The sequence below is a fragment of the Equus caballus genome, chromosome X, assembly GCF_041296265.1.
Source record: "Equus caballus isolate H_3958 breed thoroughbred chromosome X, TB-T2T, whole genome shotgun sequence".
In the NCBI taxonomy this organism is placed as follows: domain Eukaryota; kingdom Metazoa; phylum Chordata; class Mammalia; order Perissodactyla; family Equidae; genus Equus; species Equus caballus.
In genome coordinates, this window is record NC_091715.1 from 130632501 (window position 1) to 130652227 (window position 19727).

The 19727-nt window shown below is 45.0% G+C and overlaps 1 long non-coding RNA gene across 1 annotated transcript; it reads right to left on the reverse strand.

Annotated features, from left to right (window-relative positions):
* Positions 1–88: 88 nt before the first annotated feature.
* LOC138921938 (uncharacterized) lies at positions 89–860 on the reverse strand. The gene is made up of 2 exons (XR_011434951.1): positions 593–860; positions 89–349 (listed from the first exon to the last, which is right to left on the reverse strand). It is a non-coding gene; the product is annotated as an uncharacterized lncRNA (long non-coding RNA).
* Positions 861–19727: the final 18867 nt, after the last annotated feature.

Here is a 19727-nt window from a genome sequence, read left to right on the forward strand (position 1 = left end):
CCACTATTCAAAGAACGGGGCGTCTTGTTAACCATTTCTGAAGTCCCTCGCTGTACCCGGCGCCTTTCAGACACGCACCTCTCAGTCATCGGAGAAAACCAGACGTTTAATTACGGTGACTTTTGTTCGATCATTACGGGTAATAAAGGCAACCTTTTCGCTAGATACAATTATAACGCAAGCTGCTCCAACACCTGCACGGATCGCATTTGTCTCCAGCGTGGTTTCTCTCTCCTCCTCTAACTGCCTTTGAATTTCTCCTTCTCTTCTGACCAGAAGATTTAATATGTTGCAAGAGATAGATTTCACGAAAACGCGTTGTCCCTTCTGTAGCTACATCTGCTCCGACCTATTAAGAAAAGTAAGACATTTTGATACTAATTGCAAATAAATTGTGATGTGTTCACCGAGTAATTGATTTAATGAAGTTCATATGAAACTCCTGAGATTGGCCAAGTGAAAGGCCCCCTGGTGTGTCTATTGTGGAGGGAAAGGAAGGTTGGTTTTTCGTTTCTTTCTTGCTTAAAAAAAAAAAAAGAGGTGGCGTGGCGGGTGGAGGGGGCAGTGAGGAGGGGGTCGGCACAGATGTTACCTCCGCAGCCGGCGCAGTGGCGGGAAGGAGCCACCAGGATCACGCCTCCCGCCCGCCCGCCGCGAGCCCGGAGTCCCGCCAAACGAAGCGCAGGCGGCCGCGCCCGGACCTGGCCCGGACAGCCCGATACGCGCAGCTCAGTGGCAGATACCCGCCCGAGAGAGGACGAGTGCGCGGGCCGCTAGCGTCCTCGGAGTTGCCGAGGTTGCATAGGGTGCTGCCACTAGGTTCTCTTCCCCCACTTCCCGAAGTGCTCGACGCAGACCTCTAACCCACTTTCTCAGCCCAAAGGCCAGAGGCCAGAAGGCTGAGAGAGAAGGAGGGGCCCCAGGCGGGTCTCCCCTCAATCCCAGCCCCCACGCCGCAGCCGGGGAGAGAGCTGCGGTAGCGAGTACATGCTGCCCTGCGTGCGGGCCGGGGATTTCGGGATGTGGGGACCCAGGCCCACCCCACAGCCAAGATTCCAAACAATGAAGCTGCTTTCAGCGCTCACGCGGGTTATCATTTTCAACCATTCTGACCAGACAAACCGGCAAGTTAAGGCGCTGGGGCTTGCGGGGTGCAGAAAGGCAATAAGAATTTTCTGAACACCTGCTGTGTGCCAGACTCTGTGCTTCACAATGAGTTCCCTCTCTCCAAGCAAAGGGTATTATTGCTCCCCCTTAATAGATGCAGAAACTGAGGCTGGAAGGACCCTTGGCAGTAACTTGCCAACAATGTCCTAGCTACTCTGGGCCAGCTGCCAAGTCCGGCTTTTCGGGAAGGAGGCAAGTTCTCGCAAGACATTTCCCAATCTGCCCCAGAGCCCTCCAAATATTCTCCTGGGTAACGGTCTGGAGGGCGTGGGGGTCAGGGCAGAATCGGCCGCAGGGCCCGGCTCGTATCTCTGAGTTAGCGGCGCGCAGTCCGCGGCTTGAATTTGGAATTTTTGTTTCTTTTTGTTTTAAAGAAAGAAAAGCTCGTTTGAATAATCAGAGCCCGAGCTGAGCTAGCGACAGACTCTGAGTTCCCTGGAGTTGCCCTGTTGATGAACTTTCCCTGAGTTGGTTCCTCCCGAGTCCGGGAGCCGCTAATGTGCGTCCCAAAGTGCTCGCAGGCCACAGCCGGTCTGGGGGTGGTGCTGGCTGCCCCGCTGTTGGATGCTGCCAGGACCCGCGAGCCCCGGGGAGAGACAACGGGTGGCCTCCCAGCCCCCTCCGCTCCCTCCGGGGCAGCCGCGCCCGCTGTGCGCGTGGAAGAGACCGCCTGCAGCGCGCAGGCCGGTTCTCACCCTCGGATGTAGTGAAGAATTTAAAACCCAGGCGAATGCAAATGGTCCACGCTGGGGTCCGACCGCGGCCACGTTCTTGACCCGAGGGGCAAATCCGGCACGAAAGAAAGCGACAAAATTAGCCCCTCGCTTTCTCCTTCGACACTTCCAACTGGGTAGCACTCCACGCCCGGCCCGGAGCGCCTGAGAAGCAAGTGGGACCCGCCTGGGTAGGGCCACCAGAAGTGCCACCTTGTCCCCGGGCGGAACTGGGCACCAAATGCCCAGCCTGCTCCTTCCGGGAAAGCTCTGCTCACCACGCTTCTGTCGGGGCCAGCCTGGCGCAGGCCGGCCCTTGCGGGGGCTCTCAGCCAGCCGCATTCGTTGTTCCTCTCCTTTAGCCTTGGTGGGGCCGTTTCCTTCGCTTTTCAAGATGCAGAAGGATGGGGAGCTAGACCACCGCGTCCCGGTACGGGAGAACCCAGCTAGCCGCTCCTGCCGCAGGCTCAGCGTTTCTGGGACCCAAAAGGGACTGTCTGGACGTCTGGAGCCCCCTCCCCCACCTCTAAGCCTCGGAGTAGGTGACCTGGGAGCAACTTTCTCCAGCCCAAGGTCACAAGTACACTTTCTTGGGCCGGGAATCCCAGCCCCTAACCCCCAACCCACTTCAGCACAAACGCCACAAACGGCATACGGCAGCCGGGAGGGCTCGGGGTGTCGAGGAAGGGGTGGGCTACGGCGCCGCGGGGCTGGGAAAACTGGGGCCTGGGCCGCAAGGGTCTTCGGGATTGTTAAGGGAGGCGCCGGTTGGGAGAGTAAAGTTAGGATTTGAGAGGCTTGGCCGGCTGGGATTGTTTCGGGATGACCTTTTCTCCCCAATAAGTGGGCACCAGCAGCTGATAATCGTGGGCGAGGGGCATGCAGCTTTTGTGAACATTTTTCACATTCCTGGGGCCAGGGAAAGATTGACAGGGGCCTTGGAAGGTATGGGAGTCACGGTATCCCGCTTAGTTGGAAGTTGCATCCTGCGTCCCCCAGGACTTTCCCGCTCCAGGGCTCGGTGGACCCCAAGACGCAGCGGCACCTCCGGTCCCGGCGGCCCACTCCCCCCGCTGCAGCTCCCCCTATGGCTGGGAGGTGGGACCTGACGGGCACTGGGACCCCGGGGTGGGGGTGGGGTTCTGAGTGGGGGGCGGGAAGCTCAGTGCACGCCCGCCCCGCCTGAGAAGCGGTCACCCGAGGGGGCTTGGCATCTGAAAGTGCGATTTGGATAGCTGGGAGTGGAGATTTACGATCCTGGAGGACAGAGCGTGAAAGGGGTATCATCATCAGTTTTGACTGAAAGAAAGAAAACATATCTTTAACAAAAAGAAGGGCCCTTGCCATTCACCCGCGTTGTTAGGACAACGTGAACTATCCTTGAAATGATTAGTTCCACTTCAAAGGAATTTACATTCAACAGTGAAAACTCAGCCTCTTTTTATTTATTCGAAAAGACTTTTCACTACGGAGAGTCATATGTTCGGTCCTTCTATTTATTTTTCCGCATTCACGGTGCACTTGTATTAAATCAACAGAGAGAGCTGCACAACGCACTCATTATGTGGACCGGCCCGGGGTCTCGGGAACCCAGAGCTACAGGTGGGGGGGGGGGTGGGGTGGGGAGGGAGGGAGAGGGTGCTGGGGTTGAGGTCTAGGACCACGCAGGCACCCACCAGGCCCGGAGGGAGGAAGGGGTGGAAAGTGAGGGGAGGAAGTCTTCGGAGTAGGAACCATGCAATGGAAAAAAGCTGACTCAAGCCCAGTCCAAGCGCAGGAACAGGGGATCTCGAGCGCGTGGTAGAGTGCCTGCCACACTTCACGTTTCTTCTGGAGAGAGTGGACCTGAAGTTCCCAGTGACACCCCAGGAACATGTGTTAAAAACTGATCGGGTTGGCACAACGTTGCCGGGTACAGTTCAAGCCAATCTCGACAAATTGAGAAGACAAACCCCATCTCTTAGTAGCTTGGGTTGCTTGCTGGCATACACACTCCCAGGGCCCACACATCCACTCCCTACCATCACCTCCGGGTCACCAACTGTCGCTGAATCCAGGAAACCTCTAACCAAAAGAACTAAAGTAGTAAGTTTACCAGTGGCTGTCCTCGGGAGGGGGGATGCTGCTGCTGTGTCTCCAGATGAAACACCTCTGGGCTGCGGCTGGGATAAGGTTCTACCCCCTCAGGAGACCTAGCAGCAGCCACCAACTGTCAGCTTCACTTCACACACGCACCCCAACCCCTCACCCACACCACCAACTAAAACTGCTCTTTTTTTCAACCCAGGGCTAAGTTTTTCTCACCAAGAACGATGATGCTAAATTTTTTCCTGATGATCTTTGCCAGATTCTAATTAAATAGGAAAGAGAATCGGTTAGCCATTGTATTCAAGAGTTTGTCCACCATTCCCTAACATATCGTGATTCACTGTCGCATACACACACACACAAAACTGAGCCCATGCCTTGAGTTATTGTCAACATGAATTCTGTTGTCCTTCCTGACCAGGATTTTGGATCTCCCTCTCTAGATTCAGAAGCAGTGACCACAGGCTGCTTGGCTAGGAATCAAAGGTGGCTGACACTTGCCAATTGGTAGCAAAGGTGTGAGTTGGGGTAGTGACTTGGGAAGGCCCTCATTTTCCTGTTCTTGCACAAGATCTTTTGTGTTGAATGAGCACTCATGTTTTGCTCAGCATTCTGGAGTTACTCTCATGTTCCTCCTTCCTCCTGGATCTTCTTGGATTTATTTCACCTTCTTGGTCTGATAGTTTCCTTTGTTTCTTCTCCTGCCCAAACCTGAAGCTTATCCTGAGGTATCCCCTGCACCCCCCACCCCCACTTTGCTCTAAAGGCTTTCTGGGACAGCTTTCCTGTCCTTCATCTCCTGACACTTCATGGAAAATCAAGCTACAGTTGAGTCAGAACCCCAAACAGAACTGTGGGTGTGTCAAGCCCCCAGGTAGTTTGAGAGAATGTGCAGACAATCATTAGATCCCAACCCCCACCTCACCCTACCCCTGACTGGATCTATGCCTTAGTCCCAACATTGAACACCTGGAAACTTCCAAATGGGTTGGAGTTTGTTCCTCAGTGTGATGCAGGTGGCAAACACATTCCAGTGTCCATCCCCATGGGTTTGTATGTAGCTTTGAAGATGCCTCCTTCGATCTTAGGCAGGGAAGAAAGGAAGGAAGGCAGAAGCAAGGAAAGGAAGGAAGAAGGTAGGAAGAAAGGAAGGAGGGAGGGAAAGAAAGAAGGAAAGGAAGGTAAAGAGAGAGAAGAAAAGAAAAAGAAAGGAAAGAAGGAAGGAAGGGAGGAAGGAAGGAAGGAAAGAAGGAAGGAAGGAAGGGAAAGAAGGAAAGAAAGGGAAAGAAAGAAAGAGTGGGAAAGAAGAGGCCCCAGTAGAAAGTACTACTGGGAGAGCACTGGGAGGCCTCCAGCTGAAAAGGCTTGAGAATGAGAGGCTCAGGGCTCCCAAGGCAACTCTGGTGGGGGTAGGGCAGGAGGAGATGTGTGAGAAAAGTGACACATCCTAAAGCACACCCCAGGAGAGCTGGGGATCTAGGAAGGACTCAAAATGTATCTGTAATTACTTTTCATGCTCCCAGGAAAGGGGCTCCTTTTAAGTTTTATTTTAAAGGCTTGTTATTGTACTGAGTTATAGTCCACATTTTGAAAGCTCTGTTTATACATTTTAGCTTTCTGTATAGGGTGGGAGGAGGGTAAATGCTGTAAATGTAGTTTTCTGGCAAAATCTGTAGAAAATCAGAACTTGGAAACTTCTTTAATAGTAGTTTTCTCATTACAAGAACCGAGTATCAAAGAGTATGAAAGACATTGAATTGGCAAAAAATGTATAGATTCTTTGTCTTTATAAGAAATAAGAAAACTCTCATTCACGTCTTGTTTCTGTTTAGTATATCTCTCAGGTAGCTAAGGCCCAGACTATGCAAGTGTAAATTATGCAGACATGACTGCAGGGCAGACATCCAGTCAGCAGAGGGCACACTCGCCACTATCAAACCTCATTTCCAGATTTGGAGGTGACAGTGGTAGGTAGGGGCAGGAATGATGGGCATAATGTCATTGGAATGGGGCTCCAATGACGATCTAGAAAATGAGAATAAATTTCTGTTTCTTGAAGGTAAACACAAAGAGAGCAAGAGTGGACACGTTGGTAAGTTTTACACCCATAGAATTTTCAAAAAGTAGGAGTATCTCAGGACTGGAAAAACAAGTCTTTAAAATCTTGACCAATGTGAGGCTGAGGTCACAGAATCGACTGAATATAGACCTGGTGTTTGCTGTCTGTCCAAGATACCTTGAAACACTTAAGCCTTCTCAAAACCAGGAGGCAGCTGGAAATGCTGTCAAGAACACTGGATGTGACATTAAAAGCGCTTGGTTCTAGTACCTTCCAGGAAGTTCTTAGGCAAGTCACTTCCCCTCTCTGAGTTGCAGTTTCTTCATATGTAATATATAACAGGGGAAATAAAACTAAATCCTCTCTAAGATCCCTTTCTGCTCTAACAATATGTGATTCTGGGAATGAAATGAAATCTGAGCCCACTTAGGATTTAATCCTTATATTTTAGATCCTTAAACCATAGTTTCTAAAGAGTAACATGCATGCAGGGATGAAGGTAACAAGCAATGCTGACCATTTTGTGATGCTCTCTTTTTGCATTATCCAGCCTGAGAGTTGTTCTGAGAACAACACTTGAGCTTGCATGGTGGAAGTGGTAGCAGCTGAGATGCTCTCAGGCTGGACTTGGGCAGCAAATACGTTGGAAGTAGGAATTCTGGAGGAGAAAAAGCCAAAGTCCAGGGCACTGTTCATGACGGGGAGGCCGAGATCCTGGGACCAGTCCAGAATACACAAATTAGGGTGGACTCTTATTCTCCTGGGCTTGATTGGGAGACCTTTGGGAAGTTTCCGATTCAAGAAGCCACCGTCGTTTTTGTTAGCAGATTTGTGTTCCTTAGCCTTTTCAACCTACAATGAAGTTTTGGTTTTCCTCTGACAAACAATTTTTATGCTGATTTGAACACCTGAAGCGGTTGCTTAAATTTGGTTCTCTTGTTTCTGTCTAGAGTGTATAGTAGACTTGTCTACCATAAGGAGTATGACTTCTACTGATTTTGTTATTCCACTCTTAATTGGCACGAAACTTCTAAAAGAGACAACAACAAAGCCATGTGCAGGAGTGGATGTGTACTTGCTTGCTGGCTGAGTGGCTTAGGACACGTCGTGAATAGGCGAAATCATGAAATCCTTGAAGGCCTAAGGTCTACTGTATTCTGGAACCTGTTTCTCTCTCTCCCCTCCACCTTACTTCCCAGCCTTATGTGGCCAAGCTATGGACACACAGATCATGAAGTTTCAGATAGACTAGCCTGGCATTCAGCAAAGTTAGGTGTTTGGGTACAAGTGTTGTCATTCACCTTAGGCCTGCACTGTCTGGTACAATGGTCACTAGCCACACGTGGCTATTAAGCACTTGAAATATGGCTAGTCCGAATTGAGGTGTGCTGTAAGTAGAAAATGCACATCAGATTTTAAAGACTTGGTGCAAAAAAAGATTGCTAAATATCTCATTAATAATTTTCATGTTTTACATGTGGAAATGATACTGGGTTAAATACAATATATTTTTAAAATTAATTTCAGCTATTTCTGCTTTTCTAATAGGGCTACCAGAAAATAAAAATTGCACATAGAGTTCACAGTTGCACCTCAAATTCTATTTCAATTGGCCAGCACTCCCTACACAGTTGGTAAAGAGCTCCTAAACACCTACCCTGTGTCCAGAACTAGAACAGACCATGTTTTCTTGCTCTTTGCATCTCCAGAGTCAAGTACAGTATCTGACATATAGTAGGTTCCTGCTCTTTAATGAATGAATGAATGAATGCCCCTACAACACTCCAACCCTATGAAATATCGACTTTGGAAGAGACAGCCAGGATGAAATGCTTTCCCTAAGCAGCTTGGCCCTGCTGTTGCATAGTGGTGAGGGAAAAGAGCTTGGGAAATTGTAGGAGACCTTAGTTCAAGACTCAGCTCAACAAGTCACTCACTTGCTGTGTGACCTTGAGCAAGCCACTTCTCTCCTAACTTCCTTTCCTTCCTTGGTATAGTAAGAAGGTTGGGCCAGGTAGTTACTCTAGGCCCCTTCGAGTGCTGTATTCTGAGTATCTGACCAGAGAGGGGCAGAGAAACCTTTAAGAAGAGCTAATATCTCATCCAGAATCCCCATGCCTCTCTCAGGTTCTCTGTTAGCTCCCTCTTTCCCACTGTACTTTTCCTTTTGTCCATTACACTCTGTGCTCTTGACTATGTCTCTCTTCCCTGTCCTTCAAGCAATGCCTGTACTGTCTTTCTCCTGCTTTTATATTTCTCTGCTTCTCCAGTTGCTGGGGACAGCAAATGAGGAAGGAAAAAAATCTTTTCCACCCCTAAAGTGACTATAGAGCAGGTCTTGGCTGGAGTGGGACTCTTGTCCACCTTTACTTTGAGCACTCTGGCAGCGGTAAGGAACAGCACTGGCAAATGAGAGGCCCAAGTGTAAGAGCAGTGAGGAGTTAGGACAAGATTCCAGTGCAGACATTTCAAGGCAGCCAGTACAATTTCAGCTTCACTTGCTAGCATTTGCTAACCTGCTGGCACTCTTAAAATTTCCCCTCAAGTTGGGGGTTCTGTAGTGCCACTGTGAAGCATTTGCTCACCTAGCTGTTGAATGGAAACAAAAAGTGGATAGATCAGAAGTCGTAAACCTAAATGCCTTCTCAGGGGTGAGGGAGGGAACATCAATGGGTAGGGTGGGTCGGTGTAAGACAATAAGAAATGGTGGGAGCTGTGGCCAACCAGAGAGTGCTTGTTCTGGCTCATGGCATTCAAAATCTTTCTTTTTTGCTGTGATAACAAAACAAAACATAACACCAGGCTCAATTTGGCTCATATCCAGTCGGCCTCAAAGTTCACCATTCTTGCCTAGCTTACCTATTATCTAGGTTCTGGCTAAGTTCTTTCTAAATTCTAGATTTTCTCTCACGGTGTGGACATCAGACTAAAACAAATTACTTTAGAACTTGTAGTCTATATTTGAGTCTAAGTTCCAAACAACATATGTAAATCTTCCTTCCTCTCCCTACTCTCTATTCCTAGAAACACCCTCATCTGCACCCTGGGGGCCTCCATTCCTTTTAAGGGTTGCTTTTTCAAGCATTAGTTATGTTTAAACTTCAAACCAGAGCAGAGTCTTCATGAGATTTGCATCCTTTGAAATCTGTTTACAAGTTTTCTGCAGATTTGGCCAAAAAATTAAAGACTAGTACTTATACACACATAAACTAAGCTTCTTGATAACTTGGCATTTCTTCTAATGGAAAGAATTACTCTCAGTGAGCCCAGGCTGTCAGGGTGTTGGAAAGGTCTCAAAGGACATCTTGCCAAACCACATCTGCCTCTCTAATGCATCCTTCAACTTGCTGAGGGGAAAAGATACCTTCACACCCAAATGACCTAAGCCCACAGAGTCATCACTCCTCTGTCTTCCAGCCTTGTCATCCCCAGGAGATAATGAGTACCCTGAAGACAAGACCTGTGTCTTAGCCATCCCTATAGCCCCTGGACCCAGTGCCAGGTCTGGCACTCTGAGTTTATTGAATTGAACTGTTTTTCTGGACAGTTATGGAACTGAACTGGCTTCTTCTCTAAATACTCTTTTTTTCTCATTCACTTATTTATTTGGCACACATCCATTGCAAGTATATGTTCTGCTATTAAAATAGAAGAGGAAAATGTTTAAGCAGATCCTGTTCCTTGCAACCTTTTCAAAAAAAGGGTTACATACTGACTGAGTATCATTTGTTGAGTGCCTACTTTATGCCAGGTACACTGCTAAGTACTCAGGACACACAGGTGAAATGACAGACAGTCCCTGCTCTCACAGAGCTCGTGACTGACAATGGCAAAAGCTGGGGTTTGGTGGAGCTCAGACCGCTTCTTGGAGGAAGCCTTCCATGGCTCCCCATCCTCCTCACTTACCCCTCTTGTGCAATTTGTGCACCCCTGACCACAGGCCTTGTTACACCATATTTTAGTCGCCTGTCTACCTGAAGGTCTCCCAACCTGGACTGTGACACAGGCAGAGACTCAGGCTTCATCACTGTGGCATCCCCAGAGCATAACATGATTCCTGCCACAAAAGTAGCACACAATGAAAGTGTGCTGAATTAGCGGATGAAGAATTAACAATTCTATAGAGTTTGAAAGTGGCCAATGAGATTCAAGGGTATTGGAGTCAGAATAATTTGTAGTTTCATTCATTGTGGTAGAACACAAAGCAGTGGGTTACCAGAAGACAAAAGAAAGAGCATCTTGGCTCTCGGGTGACACAGAAGCCATGTTAGAATCTGCTCTCATTACAAATTCATTTGAGCATTCCATTTTAGGGTGACACAAAACATGATAACATTGTACTTCAGTAGAAAACCACTAGATTTTGGAGGAGGTGTTAATTTGAAGCAGAAGTTTAAGAATATCCTTGAAGTATATTTCTTTCACCCTTCCTACAACATATGTAGAGACAGAAACTGTCTCTATATCCATATCCATATCTATTTTTCTATCTTCAATTTCCTTTTGCTCTTCAGAGTATAAATGCTACTGAACCTTAATGTGGGCTAAGTAAACCATATGAGGTTAGTTCATAGGAGTGATTGTCTACAAAACATGTACATTTTGCTTCCTGGATTGGAACTTTTTTTGGTTTGGGGCTTTAAAAAATAGTATACAGTTTTTTTATTTAAAGGTAATTGTTAGGGAATTGAGTATTATTTTTCCAGTTGTACTGATATGAAATATCAAGTCCACATAGATTCCTATGGGTGTTGCAACTCCTTTTTCTATAGCTTTTGTGACTTCTTTCCCATCTCTTTTTCTGCCCATTGCATATCTGTGTTTTCTGGAATGTCACCCTCCTAACCTCAAATATAAAACACTTACCATCATAGACATTTTGGAGAGCATCTTATATTGGGATAGTGTTTGAAGCACGTCGTGTTTTTTTTTTTTTAAAGATTGGCACCTGAGCTAACATCTGTTGCCAATGTTTTTTTTCCTTCTTCTTTTTCTCCCCAAAGCCCCCCAGTATATAGTTGTATATTCTAGGTGTAGATCCTTCTAGTTGTGCTATGTGGGACACTGCCTCAACATGGCCTGATGAACGGTGCCATGTCTGCGCCCAGTATCCAGACCAGTGAAGCCCTGGGCCACCGAAGGAGAGCATGCAAACTTAACCACTCGGCCACTGGGCCGGCTCCTGAAGCACGTCCTTTTTTTCCTAACATTTCTTGGGAATTGTGTTAAACTAAATGCACCCTAGTCTTACAGCTTTTTGTATCTCTGTTCTTTCCTTGTTATCATTCATTTAATAAGCTCCCCAAAATTGATGATTTCACCTAGACATGCGAAGTGTCCTGTAAAATACTTCCCTTTTTTCCTTTCCTGCATGTATCCCTTTAATTCTGTGTTTTTCCAAAGCCTTTAACTTTAGGCTTAGGCAGATTGCAGTCAGCATCTGCACCTCCTAAAATGCTCCAGCGTCTGTGTTATGCAGTTTTGGTGCCTGGTAATCATGACACCCATGGCCCCCACCTGTCTCCCTGCATGTCTCCTGCACACAAGCATAGAGCCCCCACTGGCTTCCAGTCAGAGCACTGTAGGAAAAAAAAGGAGCCCTTTGAGTTGAGGGTTGGGGCCTTGGTGGGGAAGCTCCCTCTTCAGTGATCACAACGCACCTCATTAAGCATTCTTTTCTGCCCCATTTTCTCCAGAGAGGAGGCTTGGGGTCTGTCATGTTGGAAGGCTGCTGAGAATGGTATAGCTTCCGTCTGGACCTGCCCCGTGATTCTCCTAGACATTTCAACTCAGCCATGTGTTTGTTCCCAGTTGACTGAGTTCCTGTCGTCTGAGGAATAAGTTTAAAGTAGTTCAAGTCTGAAGTTTAGCGATTGGCTTGACCTCAGCTGACAGGGCTGCTCCTGTTATCAGCAATTGAAAGTGCTTCCGGCCATTCATCTGTCTACTTCTCTCTTTTCCTTTTGCTATAACCTTCTTGGCTAGGGGAAGTAGACAGACAGTGTAATCACTTTTCCTGTCTAACATCAACCAGGGAAGAGCTAAAAGGGGATCAGTTATTTCTAGGAGATATGAGAGGGGTGTGTTTGTGGTGGTGGGGGGGGGTGTGGTAGGCTAGGGGCAGGGAGGAAGCAATACAAATAAATCTAAGATTTTCTGGCCTGATATTTTCACTTAAATATTTGAAAAGAAAAATCTGAAGAATCAGTCGTCTAATTGCCAACTTTGTCTTCCTCCTGGAATTCTATAGTCAAGGCAAAAACACCTACTCTGTGTCCAACTCTGTGTCCAACTCTGTGCCTGGCTATTATAGAAGGGGACTTAGAATCTTTGCCCTCAAGTTATGGCCCATCTGTCTTTGGCTCTTTGAGGTCATGGAAGAGCAATCTATACTTGAAGCCTCTACTTCTTTCCTTCAAGCCATGTCTCAGGTTGAGTTCTCTGGGAAGCAAATTCTGAGACTGAGTTAGAATGCAGGATATTTATAAATGAGTTCCCTTGGGATTAACATCTGTCGAAGGAAGGGAGAGGAAGCAGGATGAGGCAGCGGGAGAAGATGAACTGTGATGTGGGCCCAGTGATTGCTCAGCCAACCTCATAAAGCTCTCCAGAGGGAGATGACACTTCAGAGTTGCCCTGGGTTAGGCTGAAATAGCTAGACCTTTATGCTGCCACAAAGATCAGTCATCAGATATGTGCCACCCTGAAAAGGTGAATGACCTCTCTGAAGCTGAGGCAATCTCTGAAGGGGCTGGCTGCTGAAGATCATGTGCAGATAGTACTGCCAGCAGGCGGGTAGCAAATCTTTTATTAAAGGAGATCTGAGTGGTACATCTCAGTGGCTAATGCAACCCACTGTAAGTTGGCTTTTCAGAAGCCAACTAAATCCCTTTGCAAATGTTAGCAATAAACCTCTGATTAGAAAGCTTAATAGCATTGTCTTGATCCTCTTACATGAATTTTGCATTTGGCACTGTTGATCAACTTCTTTGGCTTCAAAACCTTCCTTAACTCCTCTTATAGTTCACTTTTACCTTTCTAACAACTCCTTCAAAATCATCACTCTATTTTCCTCATTGAACCATTCAATTATAGGTGCTAGCCTCATCCTTCTTTCCTCCTAGCCCCCCTTCTCTTTTTTCTCCATGTTCTGTCTCTCTCTGGATGTTCTATCTCATCCACCCCCGAATGCCAATGATCAGATGACTCTCACAGCTATATCCCTCTTCTGAGATCCAGGTGTATTTTCAACTGCCCACTAGATATCCACAACATAAATGTCCTGCTGTCACAAACTCAACCTATCTGTATTAGTCAGCTTGGGCTGCCATAACAGAATACCATAGTCTGGGTGGCTTAAACAACAGAAATTTAATTCCTCACAGTTCTGGAGACTGGAAGTGCAAAATCAAGGTGCCAACAGGGGTGGTGTCTGATGAGAGCTTTCTCCTTGGTTCACAGACAGCCACTTTCTTGCTGTGTCCTCACATGATCTGTTCTCTGTGCATGCATGGAGAGAGAAAGAGATCTCTGGTATCTCTTACTCTTCATGTAAGGACACCAGTCCCATCCAAATAGGGTCCCACCCATATGACCTCATTTAAACTTAATGACCTCCCTAAAGGTCCTATCTCCAAATACAGTCACATTGGAGGTTAGGGCTTCAATATATAAATTTTGAGCAGGGCACAATTCAGTCCAAAAATCTGTCCTGACATGAACTCTTTATCTTACTTCTCCTATCACTGTCCCTCATACTTGCCCTTCCTCCACTCTTCTCTTCTCAATAAAGCACACAACTCAGTGGTTCAAGTCAGAGACTTGGGAGTTCTCCTTGCCTTCTTCTTTTTCCTCACCTTCTACATCCAAGCTGTAGTATTTATCTATGGCTAACAAATTATCCCCAAACTTAGCATATTCGTGTAATAAACACTTATTATCTCACTCGGTTTCTGTGGGTGAGGAATCCAGGAATGGCTTAACTGGTTGGTTCTGACTCAGAATCTCTCATGAAGTTGTAGTCAAAATGTTAGCTGAGGGTGTAATCATCTGAAGGCTTAATTGGAGCTAAAGGATCAGCATTCAAAATTTCTTAGTTACATGACCATTGGCAGGATACCTCAGTTCCTCTTGGCAATTGGTAAGAGGTATTAATTCCTCGATAGATGGGCCCCTCCATGGTGGGAGTGCCCTCATGATATGACAACTAGCTTCCCCCACAGTGGATGATTCCAGAGAGAACAAAGAGGAGGCCACATGCCTTTTATGACCTAGTCTCAGAAGTTACACCCTGTCACTTCTGCCATATTCTATTCAATAGAGATGAATTACTGAATACAGCCCACACTCAAAGAAAGGATGATTAATCTCCTCTCGAAAGGAGGAGTATCAGATAATTTGTGGACGTATCTTAAAATCTCCTGAACATCTTTCATATCCACCCAGCTTCCATACATTCTTAGACTATTAGACTAGCCTCCTAAATTATCTCCTTGCTTTTAATATTTCTAAAACCCAGATATAATCATGTGAACCCTAGTGGCTCCCTGGAACCTGAAGAATAAAGCCCACATTCGTTAGCATGACATTCAAGTCTCTTCATAATTTTGCTAGAAACTTTTTAAAATTTAACTTTAATTTAATTTTTACTGTTATCTTATTACCTCCCTCTAAACAATCCATATACATTTATAAGTCCATACTTTTGATCATCTCTCTGATCTCGCTGCCTGGAATTTCTGTGGTTGTTCCAAATTGTTCATCTTCCCCATATCCACACCCTTTGCTATGTAAATTTGCAGTTCTACTAGAGGCAGAATATACTTCTCCATCCTTCAGGTTTGGACTCAGCTGCATGACTTACTTTGGCCAATAGGATGTCAGCAGATATGATGCAAGCAGAGGCTTCATTGTGCTTGAGTAGTCGGTCTTCTCTCTTGCACTTCTGCCATGGTCATGAGAAGAGATTTCCTTGGGCAGCCACTACTGTTTCAGCTTGGCCTCCGAAAGGAACACACACACACACACACACACACACACACACACGCACACACACAAAACCCCTGCATACTGGAGCCATGCAGCAGTGGAGCCCAGCCTAGATCAGCTGATCTCTAGATAACCTACAGTTGTATGAGTAAGAATAAATGATTGTTGTTTAAAGCCACTTAGTTTTGGGGTGTTTTGTTACACAGCATGACTGTGGCAATAGCTAACTAACCTGCTCTTCTTCCCCCTTTCTTTGCTTGCCAAAATTCAACTCATCCTTCAAACTTCAGCTCAAATGGCACCTCCTCTATGAAGCCTTGCCCAGTCTTTACAGTGAAAATGAATTGCTCCCTCCTCTGAAATCTTATGTTTTATGTGCATTTGATTATAGTAACATTTTTTTGCTGTGTGCCTTAAATTTCCTAATAGATTTGTAAGCTTGTTGCAAGCAGGTGGCGTATTTTGTCCTTATGTGAACCTCTGAGCACTGGGCACATAGTAGGCACCCAATAAATGTTCAATGACTGGATGAATGAATGAAAACAGTAGATCATTTACTACTAGATTGGGGAATACAAACCATAAGCATCCTAAGTTTTCAGAGAGTCAATCACAATGGACCAGGGTGCTCCAGAGTTAGTAAGAAATTTATTGCATAGTATCTTCTCAATAAAGACTTTATTTTAGTCACAAGTCACTGATTGTAAGGAACATACACTCACCAAACCCTGCTCAAATAAACGGCAGTTTATTGAAAAGAAATGACACAGCGGACTGTCACAGAGCCCAAGGTCAGTAAACAAAGTAAGACAGGCGTCATAGGGCCTGGAAAGCCATCAGGAATTGACACTACATGGGATCACACAGTCTCTCTCCCATGGCTTCTCTAATCTACTCCTCTCTCACTGCCAGATCTGCTTTCTCAATTCACTCAAATGCTTGCACATGGAGCATCATGCCCATCCTCAAACGGCTCTTTCCCACAGCTAAATGGCTCAGTTTCCTGGGACCTCAATTCCATATTCTCAAGAAGAGGATTGGATTGATCCAGCTTGAATTAGGTGGGTTCAATCAGCTGACGGCAGGCTGGGTGGGTTCACTTGGGCAGCTTAGGCTCATCTCTTCATCAGGGACTATAGGTGGGAAGCAGTTTTCAGAGAAAGAGTATGTGAGTAGGCAGGCACCTCAAACTTGCCTACTAAATGTTTAGTGCACCAAAGAGTCAGGGACATGTCTTAGAGGAGAGGAATTAACAGCTTCTTGTTTTATGGGCATACTCAGTAGCCTTGAACTCCAAGATAATCAGATGTTGTATGAGCAGTAGGAAAATCTCATTAGCCTGTGACTGTCACTCTTGCATGACACGCACAATAGGGTGGCCTTTGGAAAGAGCTTAGCACAGTGTTTGACATATAATAAGTACTCAATAAATGTTAATTATTGCTATTTGTAGATGATGAAAAAAGCCGCATTAGTAAAGATTTGGATCTGTAGGTTCCTAGATGTGCAGATCTTCTTACATAATCTTCAGGAGCTAAGAACTCAGGACAGGAAAGGAGGCTGAAAAGAAACATCAACCTCTTAGGGTCCTTTGTGAAGTGACCGTCTTGCAGTTATCATTGTTTAAAGAGCTAACCCTATTTACTACTATTTGGAAGAAAGGACGTTCTCAGATGCCACTGGTTCAACATGGATGAAAACCCCAGAAATCAGGTATGTAAATCAAGTTGTGTGCTGTACCTATTACTTCTTAAGAGATATTTGGGGCAAAGAGCCCTTCCCTTGGGTGATCATAGTAATCTCAGCTCTCAGCTGGCTGATGGGAGCCAGAGGGATGGGAATGCAACTGCTGAGGAGTCATGCTGTGAAGCCATGAGGAATTTTGAAAGAAGAGCAAGTATTATAGAGATGAGAGCCTTCAGGTGACTATCTGAGGAAGAGTGACCCAACTTGTGACATGGAAGCCCCTAACCCAAGCAATTAAAAAGTTGAGGGCTTTTAGAGCGTCCCAAAGGCAAGAGGAATGTAGACCTGAATAGAGAGGGAGCGTTTGCTGTTTGAGTAAAGTGCTCTGGGCCTAGAAAAGACATTGTGTTGGGCTAGAACTTTAAGGTCCGTTAAAGCTGGCCTTAGGTCTGTCATGTTCACCAGTATATTCTGAGGGCCTATCACAGTACCTGGCACACAGTACTGATTCAAAACTTTACTTGAGCTATTCATTCATTGATTCATTTGTTTATTCATTTACTTTATCAGTAATCCACTAATTCATTTGTCCATTCATTCAGGAATGCATGCTTTACAGATTTTCTCAACCTTAGCACCGTTAATATTTTGAGCTACATATTTCTTTGTTGTGGGATACTGTCCTGTAAATTGTAGGAAGTTTAGAGGATCCCTGGCCTTTACCCTCTTGATGCTGGTAGCAGGCATCTCCCAGTTGTGACAACATATCTCCAGATATTGCCAAATGTCCCCTGGAGGACAAAGTTGTGCTTGATTGAGAGCCACTTATACCAGAATCCAGGAGTTTCACTGAGATTCCCTGAGAATGGTGGTTTCAATCTGAAATAAAGAGGCATGCCTGGTGTTCAACTTTTCTATGGATAGAGCGAGCTGAGAAAAATAACTCAATTTTGGACTAGGAGTGTATAGTGTGTAACTGAGAAGAAATTGGCAAGGACTCAAAGCAAGGATGTTCACACTTTTTTGCCCCTGTTCCCTTCTAAAATAATTTTGAAAAAATAAGCATCCCTCACTCATATTTTATTTTTATTTATTTTTTAGGCTATTGGGGTATGATGCACAATATTCTTTTTTAAACATTTTTCTCCAGCTGTATTGTGATATTATTGGCATATAACATATATAAGTTCAAGGAGTATAATGTGATGATTTTATACATGTATATGTTGCAAAATGATTCCCACAACAATGTTAGTTAATACCTCCATCCCCTCACATAATTACTTTTTATGGTGATAACATTTAAGATTTACTCTTTTAACAAATTTCAAGTATATAATACAGTATTGTTAATTATAATCACTATGCTGTACATTAGATCTCCAGAACTTATTCATCTTATAAGTGGAATTTTGTACCCTTTGATCAACATGTCCCTATTTCCCTTACCCCCTACCCCTGGCCACTACTATTCCATTCTCTATTTCTATGAGTTCGGCTTTTTTAGATTCCACATGTATGTGAGATCATACAGTACTTGTCTTTCTCTGTCTGACCTATTTCACTTAGCATAATGCTCTCAAGTTCCATCCATGTTGTCACAAAAGTTGAATTTCTTTCTTTTGTATGGCTGAATAATATTCCATTGTATATATGCACTACATCTTCTTTATCCATTCTTCCCTCAACAGACACTTAGGTTTTTCCATATCTTGGCTATTGTGAATAACGCTGCAATGAACATGGAAGTGCAGATATCTCTTAGAGATAGTGTTTTTATTTCCTTCAGATATAGACCCAGAAGTGGGATTGCTGGATTATATGGTAGTGCTATTTTTAATTTTTGGAGGAACCTCCATACTGTTTTCCATAATGGCTGCACCAATTTACATTCCCACCAACAGTGCCTAAGGGTTCCCTTTTCTCCACAGCCTTGCCAACAATTCTTGATGAGATTTTTTCTTAGTTTGTGTACATGAGATAACTATTACTTATTGATAGAATGAGATAGGATTCAACATTGATTTTATTTCTATTTTTCATTTTTATAGCTCTAAGTGCAGAGAAACCTTATTCACATAAATAAGTATATTAGACTAGAAGGAGGAGTGGAGTTTTGTTAGAGCAATGTCACCTGATTTTTCTTTTTTTTTTTAAAGATTTTTATTTTTTTCCTTTTTCTCCCCAAAGCCCCCCAGTACACAGTTGTATATTCTTTGTTGTGAGTCCTTCTAGTTGTGGCATGTGGGACGCTGCCTCAGCGTGGTTTGATGAGCAGTGCCATGTCCGCGCCCAGGATTCGAACCAACGAAACACTGGGCCGCCTGCAGCGGAGCGCGCGAACCTAACCACTCGGCCACGGGGCCAGACCCTGTCACCTGAGTTTTTAAAACTCTTTTAGTGTTACATGCCTCCAAAATCACATAGTTATTATCATTGAGAATAATTTTTCGTAGTAAAATGCACATCGCAAAATTTACCACTTTAACCATTTTAAATGTACAGTTCAGTGGCATTAAGTACATTCACATTATTGTGCAACCATCACCACCACCCATCTTTGGAACTTTTCCATCTTCCCAAACTGAAACTCTGTACCCACTAAACATTAACTCTCCACTTCCTTCCGCCCCTGACAATCACCCTTTTACTTTCTGTCTCTATGAATTTGAGTACGATAGTTACCTCAGATAAGTGGGACCATACAATATTTGTCCTTTTGTGTTTTGCTTATTTCACTTAGCATAACGTCTTCAAGGTTCATCCGTGTTGTAGCATGTGTCAGAACTTCTTTCCTTTTTAAGGCTGAATAATATTGCATTATATGGGTACACTGCATTTTGTTTATCCATTTATCCATCAATGGACGCTTGACTCACTCCTACATCTATTCTAAATAATGCTGCTTCCACCTTTTGGCTATTGTGACCAGTAATAATGGGTTGCTTCTATCTTTTGGCTATTGTGAATAATGGGTGTACAAGTATCTGTTTGAGTCCTTTCAGTTCTTTTGAGTTTATACTCAG